At 39.3% G+C, this 7701-nt stretch overlaps 3 non-coding genes across 3 annotated transcripts; all 3 read left to right on the top strand.

Moving 5' to 3' along the window:
- Positions 1-1247: 1247 nt before the first annotated feature.
- On the top strand, positions 1248-1322 carry TRNAK-UUU (transfer RNA lysine (anticodon UUU)). The gene has a single exon. It is a non-coding gene; the product is annotated as a tRNA-Lys (tRNA).
- A 1951-nt stretch (positions 1323-3273) lies between these two features.
- TRNAR-UCU (transfer RNA arginine (anticodon UCU)) lies at positions 3274-3346 on the top strand. Its single transcript has one exon. It is a non-coding gene; the product is annotated as a tRNA-Arg (tRNA).
- A 2717-nt stretch (positions 3347-6063) lies between these two features.
- TRNAR-UCU (transfer RNA arginine (anticodon UCU)) lies at positions 6064-6136 on the top strand. The gene has a single exon. It is a non-coding gene; the product is annotated as a tRNA-Arg (tRNA).
- Positions 6137-7701: the final 1565 nt, after the last annotated feature.

Raw genomic sequence — 7701 nt, 5'->3', positions numbered from 1 at the left:
TATTTGTTACACATAAAGTTTGCCCTAGTTGTATATATATACTTACACAACTTTATGGCTATTTACATACGTAGCCCTCATGGGGCACACAATTAGACTATTTACAAGTCTAGTCACCCGAGTTGGCTATTTACACGATTCCGGTTTCGGCCTCGGCCTATTGGTCTCAGCCGAGTCACTCATCAACTCGGCTCCTCTCTCTTTCCATAAGAGAAACCTATTTCCTAACATCCTCATTCTTAGTATTACTATAATAATAATAGTCGAATCTTCAAACAATCAACTCATTGTTTTCGACTCTTCGATTGTCGGCTTTCCGAACAGTCAGATCTTCCATGTTATCGACTGTCGGCTTTCCGATCAGTCGGTTCTTCCTCCCATTGGAGGGACATATTCCCAACACAATATGCCAATAAGCAGAACCTGTCATCCATTTCCTTGTAAAACCCCACATAGCAAAACAAAACAATAAGTCAACAACGAATCCATTGTATAACTTCAAATTAGGATTCTCGCGAAGATAATTCATCATTAAGAATTTATCAAGACCAAGCGCTTGTGGCCTAATGGATAAGGCACTTAACTTCTAATCAAGGGATTGTAGGTTCGAGTCCCACAAAGCGTGCGATACGAAGAAAAAGAAATACCACGATGCATACTGACACTAAACAATAACGTAACTTCAAATTCGTTTTCCTTGCAAGGTACCTCGTAAATAACAATAGTTATCCAAACCAAGCACTTGTATTGTAATGGATAAGGCACTTGACATCTAAAGAAGGGATTTTGGCTTTGAGTCCTACCACGCATCCAACATGGAGATAGCGAAACTATGATCGTATTTCCTTATAACTAACATCTTGGACATCAAGCTTATCAACTACGTGACAATATGCCAATAAGCGGAACCCTTGATCCACTTCCTTGTAAAACCCCATATAGCAAGACATAACAATCAGTCAACAACGAATCCATTGTCTAACTTCAAATTAGAATTCTCTCGAAGATAATTCATTATTAAAACTTATCAAAACGAAACTATGATCGTATTTCCTTGTAACGAACATCCTAGACATCATGGCTTATCAACAACGTGACAATATGCCAATAAGAGGAATCGGTGATCCATTTCCTTGTAAAACCCCACATAGCAAGACAACACAATAAGTCAACAACGAATCCATTGTCTAACTTCAAATTAGAATTCTCTCGAAGGTAATTCATTAGTAACAATTTATTAAGACCAAGCGCTTGTGGCCTAATGGATAAGGCACTTGACTTTTAATCAAGTGATTGTGGGTTCGAGTCCCCCCCCAAGCGTGCGATACGAAGAAGAAGAAACACCATGATGCATAAAGTGACAAAACTATAACGTAAGTTTGAATTTGTTTTTGTTGCAAGGTATGTTGTAATTAACATTGGTTATCCAAACCAAGTGTTTGTGGTGTAATGTATGAATCAATAGACTTCGAATGAAGAGGTTTTGGGTTTGAGTCCCAGCACGCATGTAACATGCCGATTAGGAAACCGTTATCCTGTTTCCTTGTAACTAACATCCTGGACGTCATGACTTAACAACAACGTGACAATATGGCAAGAAGAGGAACCCGTGAGCAATTTCTTTGTAAAATTCGCATAGCAAGACAAAACAACAAGTGCACTGTGTAATTTCAAATTAGAATTGTCTCCAATGTAGCTCATTATTAAAAAGCTACCCAAACCAAGCGCTTGTGGCCTAATGGATAAGGCACTTTACTTCTAGTCAAGGGATTGTGGGGTCGAGTCCCACTAAGTGTGCCATACGAAGAAGAAGAAATAGCATGATGCAAACAAAGACTAAACAATAACGTAACTTAGAATTCGTATTCCTTGCAAGGTAAGTCGTGGTTATCCAAACCAAGCACTCGTGGTGTAATGGATAAGGCATAGACTCCTAAACAAGGTATTGTGGGTTCAAGTCTCACAAAAAATGCACCACGCACATGAGGAAACCAGGATCTTGTTGATTTATATCTTACTAACATCCTAGACATCATGACTTAACAAAATGACAATATGCCAAGAAGTGGAACTCGTGATCATATTCGCATAGCAAGGCGAACAACAATTCAGCTGTGTGCAACACCATGATGCACACTTATTGAGACTAAACAATAATTTAACTTTGATTTCCTGGACATCATGACTTAACAAAATGACAATATGCCAAGAAGTGGAACCCGTGATCAATTTCCTTGTAAAAACCCCACATAGCAAGACAAAACAAAAAGTCAACAACTAATCCATTGTGTAACTTCAAATTAGAATTCTCTCGAAGGTAATTCATTATTAAAAAGTTATCAAAACCAATAGCTTGTGGCCTAATGCATAAGGCACTTGACTTCTAATCAAGGGATTGTGGGTTCGAGTCCCACCGGGTGTGCAATAATGTACGAACTTCGAATTCGTATTATCTACAAGGTAAGTTGCAATTATGAAGCTCTACAAACCAAGCGCTTAGTGTGGCTTAATAGATAAGGCACTAGATTTCTAAACAGGGGATTATGGGTTCAAGTCTCACCAAACATGCAACAAGCACGTTGAGGAAACCATGATCTTGTTCCTTTATATGTAACTAACATCGTAGACGTCATGACTTAACAAAATGACAATATGCCAAGAAGAGGAACTCATGATCAATTTCCATGTTAAATTCGCGTAGCAAGAAAAAATAACAAGTATACCGTGTAATATCGTGTAACTTCAAATTAGAATTCTCTCCAAGGTAGCTCATTAATAAAAAGCTACCCAAACCAAGCACTTGTGGCCTAATGGATAAGACACTTGACTTCTAATCAAGGGATTGTGTGTTCAAGTCTCACCAAGCGTGTAATACGAAGAAAAAGATACACCATGATGCACACTTCTTGAGACTAAAATATAGCATAACTTCGAATTCGTATTCCTTGCAAGGTAAGTCGTAATTAACGATGGTTATCCAAACCAAGTACATGTGCTATAATTTATAAGGCACTTGCCTTCTAAAGAAGGGATTTTGGGTTTGAGTCCCACCATGTATCCAACATGCAAATGAGGAAACCGTGATCCTATTTTCCTTGTAACTAACATCCTAGACATCATGAGCTATCAACAACGTGACAATATGCCAATAAGAGGAACCCGTGATCAATTTCCTTGTAACATTACCGTAGCAAGACAAAACAACAACTCGACTGTGTAACTTCAAATTAGAATTCTCTCCATGGTAGCCTATTAAAAAGCTATCCAAACCCAGTGCTTGTGGCCTAATGGATAAGGCACTTGACTTCTAATCAAGGGATTGTGGGTTTGAGTCCCACCAAGCGTGTGATACGAAGAAGACGAAACACCACGATGCACACTAAGACTTATTAAACAATAATGTAATTTTGAATTCATATTTATTACAAGGTAAGTTAGTATTAACAATGGTTATCCAAACCAAGCACTTGTGGTGTAATGAATGAGGCACTTGACTTCGAGTGAAGAGATTTTGGGTTTGAGTCCCACCACGCATGTAACACAACAATGAGGAAAGCGTGATCCTATTTCCTTGTAACTAACATCCTGGACATCATGACTTATCAACAACGTGACAATATGCCAATAAGACGAACTTGTGATGAAGAGATACAAAATGATGAAACACCGGCTACCGAATGTAGTCCCGGTCATATACAATAAAAGAGAGATAAGAATGGGAAATGCATGGCTACCGAATGTAGTCCCATGCTTATAACATAACGATGTGCGAAAGGTAAGGTAGGGTGTTGAGAGCTTGTTATGTGAGAGGATAAGAGAGACAAGCCAATGACGCCATTGCAATGCCACGTAACTTTTTGTGGGGGCACTCGACACGAACGAGGGCTCAGTGGTTGATGATGTTATCCCGTTGTGGGTGCCTATCCCCGATACGTGGGCCTCCGTAGAAAGTCAGAGCATGTTCGTTGTTGACCATACGATCATGACAAGGAGTGCGGAATGGTAGATCATTGGTGGGTAGAGGACTAGATGCAAGAGAGGTTTAGGGTTTAGGAATTAGGGTTTAGGGGTTTAAGGATTAGGGATTAGGGTTTAGGGTTGTTGACCATATGGTCGTGACAAGGAGTGCGGAATGGTAGATCGTCGATGGGTAGAGGAAAGAGGGAAAAGGGTTCACAATTAAGCATAAGAGGGGAGGAAGTGTAAAGAACCACCAAGAACAATTTGAGCACACCCAAATTGTTTAACACACTTGGTGTAAGTGAGGCCTAATGAGAGATAGAGGAAGGGGAGAGAGACGAGGGATTAATCACTAATAATAAAACTAGAAACAAGTTAAAACATAGCCATAGGCTTAATAGTCTAGATGAGAGAGAGGGAGAGATTAAGAAGGAGACTAATTTTCATTAAGAAAAAGGAAAAGTTACAATACGATGGGTAAATGGGATGGGTAATGGTCATGAGCAAACTAGTTTCACCCCCTACGGGGCTCATCAATGCTAAAATGACCATTAGGGGTGAATACTTATATAAGGAGTTTTAGGAGAGGCTTTAGAGAAATGACAATAGGAAGTGGGGGCGTGCTTATGGATGTGATTGAAAGGGGGAAGATTTGGAGAAGAAGGAAAAGGATTTTATGGGCTTTAATGTGATACAGGGAAGGTTTTGGTAGAAGGAAAATGAGGTTTTATTGTAAAAGGAGGGATAAGAAGAAAAGAGAGAGTTTAGGATATAAAATGTAAAAAGAGAGGAGATATAAGGGGCATTAAGAGAGAGGGGGAAACAAGGATTACGTGAGATGATGAGAAGGGAAGGGGAGAGAGAGAGGGGGGGGGGGGGGGGGGAATGGGTAGACATAAGGGGAGTGAGTAGATCTAAGAGGAGAGAGAGTGGGAAAACGTGAAAAAATTAAGAGAGAGCAAAAGGGGAGAGAGAGGAGAGAGATGTGTGTGTAAACTAGAAAAAGTAAGAGAGAGAAAGGAAAGAGGAGAGAGGTAAGGGAGAGAGACATGTGTGGGTAAAAAACAGGGGAAGGCTATAGATTTAGGAAGAGGAGGGGAGGGGTAGGGTAAGAAAAAGTAGAACATGGGTGAGGGTAGAAATATAAAAATAGAAAGGTGGAGAAAGAGTAAAAAGAAAAAGAAGGGACTTACAAAGAAGAGACTAAGGATTTAGAAAAAGGACGAGGAGGGGTAAGGTAAGCAAAAAAGCAAGAGAAAAACCGACCGAAAGGTCAACAAAAACACATGAATTCGTATTACCTGCAAGGTAAGTCACAATTAAGAATTTGTACAAACAAAGTGCTTGTGGCATAATAGATAAGGCACTAGACTTCTAAACAAGGGATTGTGGGTTCAAGTCTCACCAAACATGCAATACGCACATGAGGAAACCGTGATCCTATTGCTTGTAACTAACATCCTAGACATCATGCAATACGAAGAAGAAGAAAAACCATGATGCACACTAAGACCAAACAATAACATAACTTTGAATTCGTCTTACTTGCAAGGTAAGTTGCAATTAAGAATCTCTACAAACAAAGCGCTTGTGGCATAATAGATAAGGGACTAGACTCCCAAACAAGGGATTGTGGGTTCAAGTCTCACCAAACATGCAACACGCACATGAGGAAACCGTGATCCTATTGCTTGTAACTAACATCCTAGACATCATGCAATACGACGAAGAAGAAACACCATGATGCACACTGAGACTAAACAATCACGTAACTTCGAATTCGTCTTACTTGCAAGCTAAGTAGTTAAGAATCTCTACAAACAAAGCGCAAGATAAGGCACTAGACTTCAAAACAAAGGATTGTGGGTTCAAGTTTCACCAAACATGCAACACGCACATGAGGAAACCGTGATCCTATTGCTTGTAACTAACATCCTAGACATTGTGACTTAACAAAATGACAATATGCCAACAAGAGGAACCCGTGATCAATTTCCATGTAAAATTCGCGTAGCAAGACAAAACCACAAGTCTGTTTGTTATGTAACTTCAAATTAAAATTCTCTCCAAGGTAGCTCATTAGTAAAAAGCTATACAAACCAAGCGTTTGTGGCCTAATGGATAAGGCACTTGACTTCTAATCAAGGGATTGTGGGTTCGAGTGCCACCAAGCGCGCAATACGAAGAAGAAGAAGCACCATGGTGCCAACGGAAACTACTCCTTGCAAGGTAAGTCGTAATTAACAATGGTTATCCAAACCAAGCACTTGTGGTGTAATGGATAAGGAACTCAACTTCTAAAGGATGGATTTTGGGTTTGAGTCCCACCACGCATGCAACACGCAGATGAGGAAACTGTTATCCTATTTTTTTATAACTAATATCCTAGACATCATGATTTATCAACAACGTGACAATATGCCAGTAAGAGGAACCCATGATCAATTTCGTGGTAAAACCCCACTTTGCAAGACAAAACAGTAAGTCAACAACAAATACTTTCTGTAACCTCAAATTAGAATTATCTCGAAGGTAATTCATTATTGAAAAGTTATCAAAACCAATTGCTCACAGTCTAATGGATAAGGCATTTGACTTCTAATGAAGGGATTGTGGGTTCGAGTCCCACTAGGCGTGCAATACGAAGAAGAAGAAACATCATGATGCACATTGAGACTAAACAATAACATAACTTCGAATTTGTATTACCTGGAAGGTAAGTCGCAATTATGAAGCTCTACAAGCCAAGCGTTTGTGACTTCTAAACAAGGGATTGTCACAAACTTCTAAACAAGGGATTGTGGGTTCAAGTCCCACCAGACATGCAACAAGCACATGAGGAAACCATGATCCTATTCCTTGTAGCTAGCATCCTGGACATCATGACTTAACAAAATGACAATATGCCAAGAAGAGGAACCCGAGATAAATTTCCTTGTAAAATTTGCGTATGGTGTGTAACTTCAAATTAGAATTCTTTCCAAGGTAGCTCATTATTAAAAAGATATCCAAACCAAGCGCCTGTGGCCTAATGGATAAGGCACTTGACTTCTAATCAAGGGATTGTAGGTTCGAGTCCCACCAAGCGTGCGATTTGAAGAAGAAGAAACACCATGATGAACATTGAGACTAAACAATAACGTAACTTCGAATTCAACTTACTCCTTGCAATGTAAGTCGTAATTAACAATGGTTATCCAAACCCAAGCACTTGAATTGTCATGAAGGAATTTGTGGTTTGAGTCCCACGCATGTAACATGTAGATGAGCAAGCCGTGATCCTATTTCCTTGTAACTAACATCCTAGACATCATGACTTATAAACAACCTGACAATTATCCAAGAAGAGGAACACGTGATCAATTTCCTTATAAAATTCCACGTAGCAAGACAAAACAACAAGTCAAACTCAACAAAATGACAATATGCCAAGAAGAGGAACCTGTGATCAATTTCCTTGTAAAATTCTACCTATCAAGACAAAACAATAACTTGACAACGAATCCGTTGTATAACTTCAAATAAGAATTCCCTCCAAGGTAATTCATTATTAAAAAATTATCCAAACCAAGTTCTTGCGGCCAAATGTATAAGTTACTATTTAATCAAGGGATTGTGGGTTCGAGTTCCACCAGGAATGCAACACGAAGAACAAGAAGCACCATGATGCACACCAAGACTAGACAATAACATAATTTTGAATTTGTATTCCTTGCAATGTAAGTCATAATTAACAAGCAT

This window comes from Azolla caroliniana, unplaced genomic scaffold (assembly GCF_043228905.1).
Source record: "Azolla caroliniana isolate FFs.n. ecotype wild unplaced genomic scaffold, voAzoCaro1.0.p SCAF_22, whole genome shotgun sequence".
NCBI lineage: Eukaryota > Viridiplantae > Streptophyta > Polypodiopsida > Salviniales > Salviniaceae > Azolla > Azolla caroliniana.
Note: the sequence above shows the minus strand (reverse complement) of the source record. Positions and strands in the feature narration are given on the sequence as shown.